The following is a 15,409-nucleotide window of genomic DNA, read 5'->3' as shown; positions in this document are numbered from 1 at the left end:
TGTACAAACAGATGCTACACAGTCCCCTGTCTGTACTTGCGTCTTCATCCTCCAACCCTGTGTGGGAAGCCAGAGGCTGATGTCCCATGTTCACAGAGCTCAGACATCCTCCCTGAGACCTAGTGCAGCATCCTCACCATTGGTCCTGGTCTTCCTCAGGTCAAGGGCACATGTGTTTCCTTGCTGTTCCCCTGCTGACCAGGAAGGAGCTGGGCCATTCTAATACCTGTGTCACCTGGCCCCAGGTGAGGACCTACGAGGATCTATGTTGAGGAAATGAGGCTTTAAAAGGCAGGAGTTGGTTATGGGTTGTTTAGGAAAAAATTCTATTGAAAGAAGGTAGAACATTCAAACCCCAGCTAGACAGTCAATACCCAGAAATCATACCAAGTATTTATTATTTGGCACTGAGTCACGATCTGTGGAGGTCACAGGAGAATATAAAATTAGACACGTGTCTGGTTGGGTAACTCAAGGAGGCATTAAAAAGGGTTTTGTGGAAGAGGCAGGTCAGGAGCAGAACCTTGAAGCTGACCACTCAGTTAGCGTTCTTCCAGGTGCAATCATGGGAAACCTACTCAAGGCAGGCTTAAAGTTAAAAAAAAAAAAAAAAAGATGGGGGATGGGCTTTATTAGTGTGCTTCATGGAAATATCTCAGGAGTTGAGGTCTGGAGGGCTTGGGCTGCCAGGGAGTCCCTGGGACCCCTCTGCTCTCTGCAAGTTCTGGCTCTGGTCCCCTTGGAGTCAGTGCCTCAGACCATCATGTGCACAGCCCCCAGCAGTTCCTGGGTCTGGCAGAAAGAGGTCCCCTCTTTCCAGATGGCTTCAGCAAATGTCATGGCTTAATTCCAATTGGCTCTGATCTCACACAGACCTGCACCAAACTCGTGGGAATGCAAGAGGACTGTATCTAAGTCTGAGCAGCGAGCTCACCTCTGTCACTGGGGAGGGGTCAGTAATTCCACCAGTCAACAATGTGCACTGAATGTGTAATGGATACATGATTCAATGAGTAAGTGAATGAATCAGTGACAGGCTGGATTATGGATTGAGGGGAAGTCAGGGACATAGAATAGAGGGAGGTGTGCTTTTGGCTTCTGCAGCTGAACGGCCCTCTAGACTCTTGGCCCCAAAGGGGGCCTAAGCATGGACTTGGAGTGGTGCTGCCTGGCCTGCTCCCAGGGTTTACAGTCTGGAAGCAGGACATAGATGGCAGCAGGATGTAGACAGCCCAGCCCAGGCGGACACTGCCTGCTGCTGGAGGTGCACCCATTTTCTTCCCTGAGCAGATGCCTGCTGCAGAATCTGCAGATTCTGGACCTTCTATCCCTGGAAGCCGAGCCCAGGAGGGGTCTGAGGTGCAAGCAGTGCAGAGGACAAGGAGGGATGTCCACAAGCTGGGCTTGCTTTAAACCCTGAAAGTCGGGGTTTAAAAGTCAGATGAAGCATGGACAGACCCTTCCAAAGTTCGGAGCTCCAGGCTCTGAACCCACAGGAATGTACATAGATGGTGGAGGGAGCAGAGGAGATTTGAAGGATGTGTGTTGCTCTGAATGGCTCCCAGGCCCCTCACTGATGTGTTTCCTCATCCCTGTGCACAGGAGGTCACCCATAAAACCTGTCTGTTACTATTAACATCTGACTCTCACCATCGGAGGCTCAGAATGGGAACTTCACTCTGCAAATGACTTTGCTGAAGTGCTGGGGTACACCCCCTTTTCAGACAGCCTGGTCCTGCACCGAGGGACCTTGCTCACATGACCCTTTTCCTATTCAAGGCTTCACCACATACACACCCTCCTTTCCATCTCCCACCTCCAATCTCCTTCCTTCTGGGAGCATTTCAAATGGAAATATGATGTTAAATACACAAATTAACAGAGAGATACTGAATCCAAGTGCAGATTGGATGACTCTGTATGACATGTTATGATCCATGGCATAAAATATTATTAAGTCTTATAAGGATACTCCTATAACTATATGTCAGCTTTCAGACTGATCTTTAAAGGAGTTGTCTTTATTAGTCAGCTATCCAAGCCAATACATGGGAGCTGCCCTTATGTCATTCTTGCCCAAAGACCCATTCCAATCAGTCAGCACACCAACCGCACATCCTTCAGGCCTTGTGAATTGCCTCTTCAGATTTCTTATCCAAAGCACAGCACTTGTCTCTCTGCCTTCCATTCTACTTACCTCCCATTCATTCTGCACGCCTGGGCCAGCATGATTGCATGGAAACCCCATGCATTTATCGCTTTTACTTGCTGATTCTTACCTTCGAGGGCAGTCCCTAAGGCCCGTGTAGCCCCCGGGAGTTGGTGTTTGCTTCTGTCCACAGTCTTGGCTCTCATCTGTTCCCTGGCAACGATCCTTTGAGAAGAAAGAGATTGGCTTTCTGGCAGATGGTCCTTAAGATGACCGTGATCTTTGGCTCTTCTGATTTTACTTCTTCCAAATTTCCCAGATTCAGGGCTGTCTGACACCTGCCACTTCTTGGACAGGTAGGGAAATTCATGCTCCTAACCTCACACACTTGCATGTACCAATCCCTTTGACTTTCCCACTGGGAGCCACCCTGAGGCAGGACACTCACTTCCTGTCCTGGTTCCTGCAGGGTTTTCTTCCATAAAACTGTTGGTTTTATCTTATCAGCTGAAGTAGGGCCTCACAGGTGACACAGCACCTGGCAAGAGCTGGAGTTCAGGGTCAAGGCCAGTTTCCACCCAGCCCAACTCCCTGATCTGCTTCACATTCTTCTGCCTTTATGCCTTCCACAAATGCAAGGTGGGACCTGGTTTGTTTCCATCTGAGTTATCGACCAAAACCTGGATGCTGGTGGCTCTGGGGACAGACCTCTATGCTGGGGAACAGGCGCAACCCCGCCATAACCGAGGCACCCCTGGGTTCAGTTTTGCAGTCATTTTCTTTTCAAGAAATCCGTAAGGAACTATGTCAAGTTAATTGCTGAACTCCAGAAATACTGCATGTAGGATATAGATAGGTATTGGATGGGGCAGGGTTTGGATCGCAGCTTCCTGGCAGGAATCCAAGTGAACCCAGACCAGTGGGGAGTCTCTCTCAGCATCTCAGGCTGCCCTCTGGGAGCAGTGACCTAAGGGTCAGTCCCAGCTCTTCCATTATGTTGCTGTATGACATGGTTAGGTAGTGGTGTCTCCTGCACAATGGGGTAACAAGGACTAGACCCCAAGCACATGGCTTCAGAAACAGAGGCCATAAGAAGCATCCAGCAGGGTTACAGTCACTATTGGTGGGTTAAAGTTACTATTACTTAGCTTCTATTTACCTCAGATCCCCACCCATGAAGTGGGAATCCACTGCTAATAGCACTCACAGGGCTGTTGTTGGAGAAGCTTGGGGAAGCATCCTCGTAGCTGTCTAGCCTGGTGGAAGCTCCTAGTCAGTGGTGCTGGCAAAATTGTTGGCATTCCCCCCATCTATCCATGCAGGCTCATCGTCAGAAAAAGGAAATGAGACCAGAGTGGCATAGTGGGAGAGGGACAGTGTGTGTGTGTGTGTGTGTGTGTGTGTGTGTGTGTGTGTGTGTGTGAGTGTGTGTGTGTGTGTGTGTGTGTGTGTGTGCACCCGTGCGTTAGTGCGATGCTGTAACAGATTTCCTCCTGTGTTTTGGAAAGTGTGATGGCTCCTTGATTTCACAAATTCAGTCCCTGCATACATACACCCATCGCAGGTTGACAACTACATCCTTGGCAATTGGTATTCCCTAGGAATTAATGTTTGGTGCCAGCTTGAATGTTAGAACAGTAATTAGACTGTTAATTATTCTAATAGTATTGCACATTCATCTTATGTATATTGGTGCATGAGAAGATGTGATAATTCCACCTAACTTACTTGGGAGCAGGTAGGCTCATGAGTCATGTGAAACATCCTTTTTCTAATCAGCTGAAACACGAAGGAGGAGAAAATGAGCCTTAACCCAGGACCTGCAATGTTCCCAGACCTACGTTAGGTCCTGTGAAGACAGGAATCTCACAGAATGCTCACAGTCCCTCTGAAATAAGCATCACTAGCCTCTACATTTCACAGAGGAAGGACACAAGGTTGGGGCAGGAAGGAAGGTGGCCCATGTCACAGTAGTCAGTTGTTGCTTAAGCCAGGAGGCAAGCCCAGGGCCCCTTCCACTGAAGTGTGAATCATGACAGGCCTGTCTTGATCCAGCTCCAGGGATCTGGAGAAACATCTCTGCTTCTTTCTCACTCCACTTTCACCTTCCTCACAGGAGGAGTAGCCAGACCAACTGAGATGTTTGCAACACAGGTGGGAGTTTTCAGCAGGAGACATAGCAAAGCAGACAGGAAGCACTGCTTAAATAAAGGCAGGAGTTCATCACTCAAGTTCTTTATTAAAGGAGTAGAAGTATAAACCAGAGGCAGGGTTCAGAATAATGGCTGTGTTCTCAGTCTTGGTAATTTTTAGGAGACCACTAGTAGTGGTGTAGTCTTTTCTGTCACTGTGACTACAGGGCATGGGGTGGGAGGCAGAAGAAGGGATGGAGTGGACCAAGAGGGGATGCATTGAAGATTTGGTCCTTCATCTTCCTGGGGGTAAACTCTGGATGTCATGCCTGGCCCCCTCTAAGCCCAGGCAGAGGAACTGGATGTGGCCCAGCAGAAGGGCAGGAGTGGATTTTGGGAGTCCTGGGCTCTCCTTGCCATGACCAGGAGTGCTTGATTCCTGTCTGGGCTTCTCTTCCCTCCTTTGTAAGATTAGACTATGCCAACCAGAATTCTTTCAGGTGAAAGTGACAGAAACTCTAGTAATTTGAACTGAAGCTTTATCTTGGCCTACAGATGAGCTTCTTTAGGCAGTGAGAAGCTTGGCAGGCAGCCTTTGTAGGCTTACTAGCCTCAGGTTAGGACTCTAGCAAAAAGGAGGCTATCCTCTCTAAGTAGTCACATCTGAATTTCCAAGGAATGTTCTAGATGACCTGTCCTAGCTCACAGCTTTACTCCTGGCCCTGTGGCCAAGGGGTGGGATTCAGTGGCTGATTTTTTTTTTTTCTTTCTTTTTTTTTTTTTTTTTTTTTGGCAGAAGAAGGTAGGGAACTGGGACGCTAGGCAGACAATAGCTATTGATGTCTGGCAAGGAGAAGGAATAATCCTTGTAAATTCCAAAATAAGCCAAAACATGTTTGCCTGTTTCACCAGCTTCCACCCAGCAACCCCCAGTTTGTTTTGTGAGATTAAGAGTCATTTATGGTTTGTCACCCTCCCAATCCCATCTTATTTCATTTATTCTTCTCCTATCCCCCTAACCCATCAAAATCCTTGAGGAGAACACAGGCAGCAACCTCTTTGACCTCAGCCACAGCAACATCTTCCTAGGAACATCAGCAAAGGCAAGGGAAGCAAGGGCAAAAATGAACTATTGGGATTTCATCAAGATCAAAAGCTTTTGCACAGCAAAGGAAACAGTTAACAAAACCAAAAGACAACTGACAGAATGGGAGAAGATATTTGCAAACGACATATCAGATAAAGGGCTAGTATCCAAAATCTATAAGGAACTTAGCAAACTCAACACCCAAAGAGCAAAGAATCCAATCAAGAAATGGACAGAGGACATGAACAGACATTTCTGCAAAGAAGACATCCAGATGGCCAACAGATACATGAAAACGTGCTCCACATCACTCGGCATCAGGGAAATACAAATCAAAACCACAATGAGATATCACCTCACACCAGTCAGAATGGCTAAAATTAACAAGTCAGGAAATGACAGATGCTGGCGAGGATGTGGAGAAAGGGGAACCCTCCTCCACTGTTGGTGGGAATGCATGCTGGTGCAACCACTCTGGAAAACAGCATGGAGGTTCCTCAAAATGTTGAAAATAGAACTACCTTATAACCCAGCAATTGCACTACTGGGTATTTACCCTATAGATACAAACGTAGTGATCCGAAGGGGCACGTGTACCCGAATATTTATAGCAGCAATGTCTACAATAGCCAAACTATGGAAAGAACCTAGATGTCCATCAACAGATGACTAGATAAAGAAGAAGTGGTATATATACACAATGGAATACTATGCAGCCATCAAAAGAAATGAAATCTTGCCATTTGCGATGACGTGGATGGAACTAGAGGGTATCATGCTTAGTGAAATAAGTCAATCGGAGAAAGACAACTATCATATGATCTCCCTGATATGAGGACATGGGGATTAGCGAATTTTTAAAGGGAACTGATGAAACCTGAAATGCCCTTCACTCTTTCCATGCTGGGAACATTTTCAGGTTTAGATCCCTGAGACTAAAAAGGATTTCATGATGAGCACCAGTGGACAGGCCTGGGGTTTTAAGGCAGTAACTGAAGCACTTGTCCTTCCCCAGGAATGCTTTCCATGCTCAGGGAAGTACAGGGAGGGGATTTTTCATTTACCCAGTGAGTTCCACTTGAATTTCATACCTTCAGGAGCAGGTATGCCAAGGGCTCCCCTGAGGTGTGTTCCTGTCACAGAAACACGCCAAGAGGCTTTAATGTCTTGAGCATAAACATGTGAAAAAGAGATGAAACTAAGTGTAGCATTTCCTTAAATGTGCTTAAATATCTCCTATGTCTAGATGCCTCCTGCTTCCCTTTCTTTTCCTCTTTTCCCCATATCCCTGTTCCTAATTGACTGGAGCATCTGACATAGATTGTGTGTGTTGGTTTTATATGTTTCTGTGATCATGGCTCTGACCTCATAACTGAGTTCATGGCTCATAACTAAAAAACTGCTTTAACAAACTATTTCTATTTCTCTCTCTGATAGCAACACCAAAATATGTTTCTAACAAAGAAACAGGCTGACTTGATTTAAAAAAAAAAATTAAAAAGTCTGATTCATTTCCTGATGTATGTTAGTCAACAACAAACCAAAAAGTTCATTTTGGAAATTATTATTGCTAATCATGTTTAATTATTGATTTTCTGCTGGAAACAACACATTGGTATTTTGTACCTCCAGCTATTATTTTCAGACTTGAATTTATACATAAGACCCCCCTGAAATTAAAATCTATTCAAAATTGGCAAATATTGCCTTCAACTACCAGCAACTTTTTTTTTCTTTATCTTTCATTTATAAATTTATTTATTTTTTTCAGCATAACAGTATTCATTGTTTTTGCACAACACCCAGTGCTCCATGCAATACGTGCCCTCCCCATTACCCACCACCTGGTTCCTCAACCTCCCACCCCTGACCCTTCAAAACCCTCAGGTTGTTTTTCAGAGTCCATAGTCTCTTATACTACCAGCAACTTTTAATTGTAAATCGAACTAAGTGGTTTTGATCATTCATCAAAATGCGATCTGTAACCTGGGAACAAAAATTTGTGAAAGTCTATCAGGAACCAGGAAGAGTGGGCGTTCCTGAGGGCAGGAGCTCAGTAGCTGTTCCTTCCCACTCAATCTCCAGCAAGTAGAACAGGTCAGTAAATAACTGTTTCTCCCCAATGAGAAAGAATTTCTATGCATCATATGTATGTATTTCATGCATTTATTTTTCTTTATTTGAACTGATACTGAAGGATGTGCAAGTGACAAAGCCAAGAACCAGAAAAGGGAGTCCCAAGGGAGGTGGCAGAGCCAGAAGGAGAAGCAGGACAGAGAGGATTTCACAGAGAAAAGAGCAATTGGAAAGTGACATCTCAGTTGGGGAAGCACTGAGAGTGGGGAGGGGTCTGGCAGGAAGCTGACAAAACTCCTGGAATTCCTTCTTAGGGAACAAATAGAGAGATCTGCTTAGAAAGAGTGCTACAACCTTCTCCCCGCAATATCCAAGCCCAACATCCCTGCTCCCAGCAGCACAGCGGGCCCCAGCTCAGCAAGAGCTCTGGATATGGAGGAGAGCAGCAGGCAACACAGAAACTTGGGCCCTGGGGCAGTTGGGGAGCTTCCTGAGAACCCACAATACAGGGACTCTGAGACCCTCCAGCAGGGACCAGGGCCAGTTGCTCTCCAGGCTGTGCCACTGAGCGGCATTGCCCAGGCTCTACACAGCTAGGCCTGTGGCCTGGAGGAGCTTGGTTGGTGTGAAGAGGACAACGTGGCTGACAATGTGAATGTGGACTGCAGTGAGTGTGCACAGCTGATGCCAAGGATTGCCAGGCACTGCTGGACAAGGAGTTTGCACATCGTCCTAGTGGGCCCCCAGGGCAAGGGGATGGAGGGAATGGGTTCATCACCCATTCCTTCTATCTCCTTCTTCCTGGTACGCCAGGTTCCCTGTACCTTTGCTGCCCAACCTCTTGCTCCTCTGCTAGGGTGCCAGCTTGCTGAGAGGAGCCCAATCATTCCAGGAACAGGTAAGTTCTCAGGTGTGGACTCCCAGGGGTCCTGAATGAACCTCAGGACATCAGACTGGCTGGCAGAAGACATTTGTCTTTTATTTAATATCAGGCATGTATCTCCCCTGTGTCCACTTCTCCCCATAGGGCTAGCTGTCATGTGTGGCAGGACAGGTGTCCTGCAGACAACCAGTAGTAACTCATCTCCCCACCTCCAGTTCCTACCTGGTCCAGCTGACCAATTTATGACCAGTGCCCAAGCTGAGCAGAGGAAGTGCTCAATGGTTGGCGGGGGTGGATCTCCCCAGTATCTGAGGGGTTTAACCAGCTCATCCCTCACACCAGGACCTTCACAGGGATGTATTAGCTAAATCCTCTCTTCCTGTCCTCTGGGGAGATGGTAAAGGCAGGAAGCCAGAGGACCTGAGTACACCTGGGCCAGCACCACAGTTACCTGCCTGTTTGGTGTGAGCATTTAATAGGATTGGGAGAACTCTATTGGGGTCATCCTCTTCATTTTACAGTCTCTAGTCATTGATTAAAGTTCATAGAATGTGCTTCACCTTATCTATGCCTTTATCCACTTACATTATAACTCTGTATATAACTTCAGGTGAAAACGGAATAAAAGGAAGGTCTGGTGATCATTACTGCTGAGACTACTAACTGTCATAACCAGATGCAGTCATGAGTGAGTACAGGAAACAGAGCCACTTCCATGGACTCACATTTCAGAGCTGTTTGGTCTCCACTAAGTTTGTCACTGTCTTCTGGTTGTAGCTGTTGTAGAAAGGGCTGGGGGCAAGCTCCAGTTTCAGTCCTTAGCTGAAATAAGTGGTGTGGGGCATCCGCTGGTGTTTTCTGCTTCCTTCTTTTAACTTAAAATAGGGAAAAGTGGCAAAAAATGAGTGGTGGTTGGAGTTTGTTCATGGGTATTGGTAATACAGACTATGAATGCTTTTGGCCCTCCACCAGATGCTAAAAATGCCAACTTTCCTTCCTCCTCCTGGTACCCTAGAATCCAAAGAGCTGAAAGAGGAAAGATCTCTGGAGAATCCAAATGGATTGGATTCTGCTCCACTAGGTGGAGTGTAAGGGTTAAGTAGGAAAGATGAGCTTAAAACTGCCTTATCTTCTTTCTCCATTCATGTGTTTCTGGATATCTGAGTACTTTATATACTTTGACAATTGTGGACACTTCTCCTATAAAAATTAACCCTTATGTTTCTATCCTTTGGATAAATACATAGTAGAGCTGGTGTTGGGTCATAGAATAGTTCTACTTTCCTTTAAGTTTTATTTTATTTATGTGAGAAAGACACTATGAGTGAGGAAGGGAAAGAGGGAGACGCACACTCATGGCTGAGCAGGGAGCTCATGCTGGTGCTTGATCTGGGATCATGACCTGAGCCAAAGACAGGTGGTAACTGACTGAACCATCTAGAAGCCTGAGTATGTATATTTTTGACTTTATGAGCAACCTTCATACTGTTTCCAGATTTGCTGTACCACCTGGCATTCCCACCCACACTGAAAGAAGGTTCCCCTTTCTTTTCATCCTCAACATCAAATGTTCTTTCCTGTCTTGTTAATTTTAGCCAATCTGACCGGTGTGAGGTACTCTCAAATCATGGTTTTGATTTGTATTTCCCTGGTGCTGAGGGATGTTGAACATTTTCTCATGTGTTTGTTGGTCTTTTGTTTATACACAATGGAATATTACTACACCCTCAAAAAGGATATCATGACATTACAAACCATATGGATGGGGGCTCCTGGGTGGCTTAGTGAGTTAAAGTCTCTACCTTCGGCTCAGGTCATGATCCCAGGGCCCTGGGAGTGAGCCCCACATCATGCTCTCTGCTCAGCGGAAAGCCTGCTTCCACCTCTCTCTCTGCTGCTGTTCTGCCTACTTCTGATTTCTCTCTCTGTCAAATAAATAAATAAAATCTTTAAAAAAACAGGGATGGAAATAGAGGTGTTATGGTAGGTAAGATAAGTCAGTCAGGGAAAGATAAATACCGTATGATTTTAGTCATATGTGGAATTTAATAAATAAAAGGTTAGCACAAGGTAAGGGAAGGAAAAATTAAAAAAAAAGGAAATCAGAGAGGGAGGAAAACCATAAGAGACTCTTAACTGTCAGGAACAAACTGAGGGTGTTGGAGGGGATGTTATTGGGGAATAACTGAGTGACAAGCATTAAGGAGGGATGTAATGAGCAATAGGTGTTATGTGCAAATTTTGAATCACTGAGCTCTACCTCTGAAACTAATAATGCTGGATATGTTAATTAAAATTAATTCAAATTAATACAGTTGATTTAAAAACTCTGCTACTGAGTTTTCTTTAAAATTTGAGGTACATAGGGGAACTTGTAATGCCAGTAGTTCTTGAGGTTGTAAATGATAGCATGTTGTGAGAATATATTGCTCTACCTTGACATTGGGCTCTCAATCTGTTTTCTAAAGAAGGATACTGGTTTGAAGGTGATCTTGTGAAGATATAATGAAGAAATTTGAAGAACTGCCTTAATTTTCACTTTAGGGAGAAATAAGTGTATTTTTAAGTTCATGGGGTAAATCTGAGGTGAGCCCTACCACTTATGTATTTCATTGCAATAGTTGTGTGAATTGTAACTTAAATTACACTTAAATTCATCTTTACTTTTGCTAAGAAAATTGTTTTGTATAGCAAATGATGTACTGTGTATGTTCATATCTTCCTAGGCAAACCATTAAAAACTTGAAGTATCATTGCTTTTAGGAGATAAAGCACAGAAAGCAAACCAACATAATGATGTGACAAAGAACTAGTAAGTGGGATTGGAGACTACAACAATATTCACTACAATGCCAGCCAAGTGAAGCAGACAGTGGTTGTTGTGAACTGACCAGAAGAGAAAACAAAAAGTGTTGGGTATTGGACTGAGTCTTGAGGTGTGGATATTGCACAGATTAGCTGGGAAAAAGAAGAGACAGGGCAGCCTAGGTCGGAGAGGAGGCTTTCATGCCTTTCAAGGAATGATTATGATTTGTTTAGAGCAAAGGAGGATTATATACACTGTTAGATTGAAACATGCAGTCATACATGCTATACCACCAGGCCCTCCCCTTCCAGTTTGGAAAATTGCTGCTCTTAAATCAATGCAAACTGCTCTTAAATCAATGAAACTCAGGGAACACTCCACAGAGGAGTACAGAACCAGAGTCCTTTCCTTTGACTTCCACTTTTCATGATTCACCTACAAGTGCATGTGCAAAAGCGATTACTTCAGGTGGCAGAGACGACATTTTGCCAATTGCAGTTTATTCAGTTATTTTAAAAATTGATATATAATTAACATGAAACATTCTATTTCTTTCAGGTGTATATCAGAGTGATATATGTATATATTGTGAAATGATCACCACTTACTTCTGGATAACAGATCTCCCAGAGTTACATGTTTCATTGTGATAAGAAATTTAAGATCTTTTGTTATAGAACCATTCAAATATGCAATACAATGTACATTATACAATCAAATATGATTAACTATAGTAATCATTAACGATGGTTCTCATGAAACCAGTTTTAACCATTTTCACAACTTACATTCTGTCTTCAAGTCACGTATATTTGTTAAGTGAAGAAGCAAGTCCTTGGTTCTATTTTCATTGAGAATAATTTTCCCTGTGGTCATAGCTTTTTACCATCAATGACAATAACTCTTTGATACATAATATGGTCCTTGACAAGTGGTTAAGGGTCTATTCAGCTGATATTGGCAGGGGTGAGTCTCTGTGGGATCAGGCAGCTGCTAAGCAGGGAGTCCCGGGGGTGATGAAAACTCAAGAAGGAAATCATGCTGATTGTGAAGGAGGATTTGCAGCTGGAAATCCCAAGGGTTCTTACTGTGAAAAAGAGGGTGCTCTGAGAACCACTGCTGGAGAGGCTGTGAGTCTGAGCAAGGAAGCAGAAGGAGCCTGTACTCTTTGGTAATGTTTTTTTTTTTTTTTTTTTTTTTTTCTGGACTGATAATAAATCCTTGGTATGTTTTCACAGTTGGAAATTATGAAGTGAGCAAAGTAAGAGTATGTTCACTCATTCCATAGGCATTAATTTAATAGTGTCTCCCTTGGTCAAGAATTTCCTATGGTGTGGGATGTAAGGGATAAGACAAGGAACCAGATGCTGAAATGCTAGTTCAGCCCACAGGAACCTCACACTTGGGACACAGATTCAAACTGGAGACTTGTCAGTATCCCATTATAGAAGATGTAGTGGTTTATCCATGTATTTTTCCATGTTACTCAGCTTTGAGTACCTGTTGCATGCCAGGCTTTGGCATTGAGAGCTCAGTACTTTTAGTCTATGAAAATGCCCAGAATTAGTAGTCTGGGAGACAATGGTCAGTGTTGCTGAGTAGGCCCTTAGACTCTGAAAGAGAGGCATGAAAATATGATTGCCTATGCTGACAAGGGAATGATTGTGCTTCCAAAGGTTAGTGTGAATAAGAATATCTTAGTCAAGTCCATAATTGGGAAGCATTATGGTTCTACACGGGTGGCATCTAGATGACCAATGGAGGGAGTCATACAGTTCAGGGATGACTTAGACTCATGCAGTTCTAATCACTTTCACCAGGAAGATACTTAACTTCTTCCAGACATGTGGTGTTACAGAAATGTTATATTTTAAGCAGCACCTTGTATGGATGACTGTTGTCTTCAGTGTTGTGCAATTTTCATGTTGTTTCTGTAACCAGTCTTGGCTAATGACACAAAATAAGAAAGATCGTTTTTGTTGTTGTTTGCTTGTTTCTTTTGTGTTTTGTTTGTTTGTTTGTTTTTCATTTTGAAAAAAAATAACAAAGAACCAATTATACCCTCCTTGGTGAAATTTCTCACTGAGTGTTATATCACAAATGAAGCGACAGTTCACCAATGCATATGTCCTTCTGAATGAGCATTAAAAATTTCTCCAAATTTCCCCCAGACTATATTGATAAGTATGTCAGTCAATAACATACACACAATAAAGGAAATAACTTATAAATCATTTTGAGAATTTATTTAGTTCATCTGTCCAGGTGCCTGCTTGCCTTATCAGACAGCTAAGTTGTTGGTCTCCAGTTTCAAAGGCCAATGATGAGGCCACTATCAAGGTGTCTGGTTGGCCGACGCACAGACATGATTTGTTGGTCTTGAGTTTGAAGGGCAGACAGTGATCCTGCTTTCCAAGTGCTCAGAGATCTGTTCTATGTTTCAAGGTCTAAGGACACATGGTAAGCCTGCTGTGAAGGTGCCTCTTTGGCCTAATAGAGAGTAGAGTTAAGCACTTTGTGAAAAACTGGTCCCAGTGAGTCTTTGACCTAGACCTGATATACTTTGTTGGTCTCTAGTTGTACAACACATGATGAATCATTTGTCCAGGTACCTCCTTGGCCCAGGATAGAGATGAGTTTTTGGTTTCTGAGTCCAGGGGCACATAATGATCTCACTCTCCAGGTGCCTACTTGGCTGAGTACAGAACTGAGTTACTATTGATATCAAAATACAAGTGGTAAGCCTGCTGTATAGTTGTCCTCTTGACCTATCACAGAGCTGTCTTATCAGTGCCCAGATGTAAGGGTACATGGTGAACCTTCTATACAAGTTCCTATTTGGCCTACAAGAGAGATGATTTGTTGGTCTCTATGTCAATAGGCGATTGGTGAGCTGGTTCATCAAGTGCCATTTTGGCCCAGCCCAAGGCTCTTTCTTGGTCTCCATGTCCAAGGGTATATGTTGATGCTGCTGTTCAGGTGAATCGTTTTCCCAGTACTGACCTGGGATGCAGGATTGATAGATTCTTGGCACTTGGCAAGCTTGGTGTTCTCTAGACATACTTGCTTTGTGCTGCCTGGATTGGCAAGGTGTGTTATGAGGACTCCTTGTCCAACCAGTGTCTGTATGACTCATCTGCCCAGTTTCAAATGCATTCAGAAGGTTTCCACTCACAGAGTTCCTGGTGGGTTCTCTGTTCTGGGGTCTGAATTTGCCTGTGGTATACTGTGTTCAAGTGTGTGTGGTCTGTAGGCTCCTGGTTGGCCAGCAGTCTGTGGAATTAGTGTGTCCACTGCTAAGCTGGGTCAGACTGCTTGTGGTCTGAGGACATGTGTTCCAAGGACTCATACTATGTCTAGAGATGTGGTGATTCCTTCTCCCAATACATGTTTCATGAAATTTCCTCTCTTCCTTTTGTCTGGAGACATTGTGAACATCAGGATGGCCAGATGCTTAGAGCATTCATGTTCCCTGTGCTGAGCTGTGTTTGAGGGCTCTGGAATAATAGTAGGCCCAGTGTTCCCTCAGGACATGGACTCAGCTTTCCTGTGCTGAACCCAGATTTGATCCCAGAGATGTGGAACCCAGCTGAAAATCTACAGTACTCTGATTTACAGTGCCCCAATCCCATATACAAAGTGGAATGTGTCCCTGAGAAGATGGGCCATCCACACAATGGGAAATGGGTCCAGGAGTTACTGGGTACTGCTTTGAGGACTCTCAGGACCACAGAGGGGCACAAACATAAACACAAACATGAAGGTGGTGTGAGAGTGTTGGTGGGAGGCCCAAGGAAGGAGGAATGGGCAGGGTGCTTGCCATGAACAGAGGAAGAGAACAGGGCAGAGAAAGCGAGGAAGAGTTATGGCTAAAACACTATCTCCCTCCTCAGTGCAACCTGGGCTGCAGATGTCCTTTTATAACAGCCCTGGTACATCACAGTGTCTTCTTATGATGTCAAAAACATTCCCTATCCAATCTCCAGGGCACTTTCATGTTGGCCTTATTTGGGTGGCCAATCACCAGGCAGTTTGGATGGCTGATGACTGAAGGATTTCTTAGTGACCCTCATGACATCATTTCCTGGAAACCACGTTTTAAAGGAAACCAGGTAAACTTTCCTTCAAGTTGAAAAATTCATATGATAGGGAGATCATGGAGACCCTGAAAGACTCAAACAGTACAAAGTTAAATGTGTCACTCATTGTCATCATTCGCTAAAACACTAACACCGATGTTAATGAGGACATGGGCAATTAGACCCCATGAAAAGGT

This window comes from Meles meles, chromosome 3 (genome assembly GCF_922984935.1).
Source record: "Meles meles chromosome 3, mMelMel3.1 paternal haplotype, whole genome shotgun sequence".
Taxonomy (NCBI): domain Eukaryota; kingdom Metazoa; phylum Chordata; class Mammalia; order Carnivora; family Mustelidae; genus Meles; species Meles meles.
Note: the sequence above shows the minus strand (reverse complement) of the source record.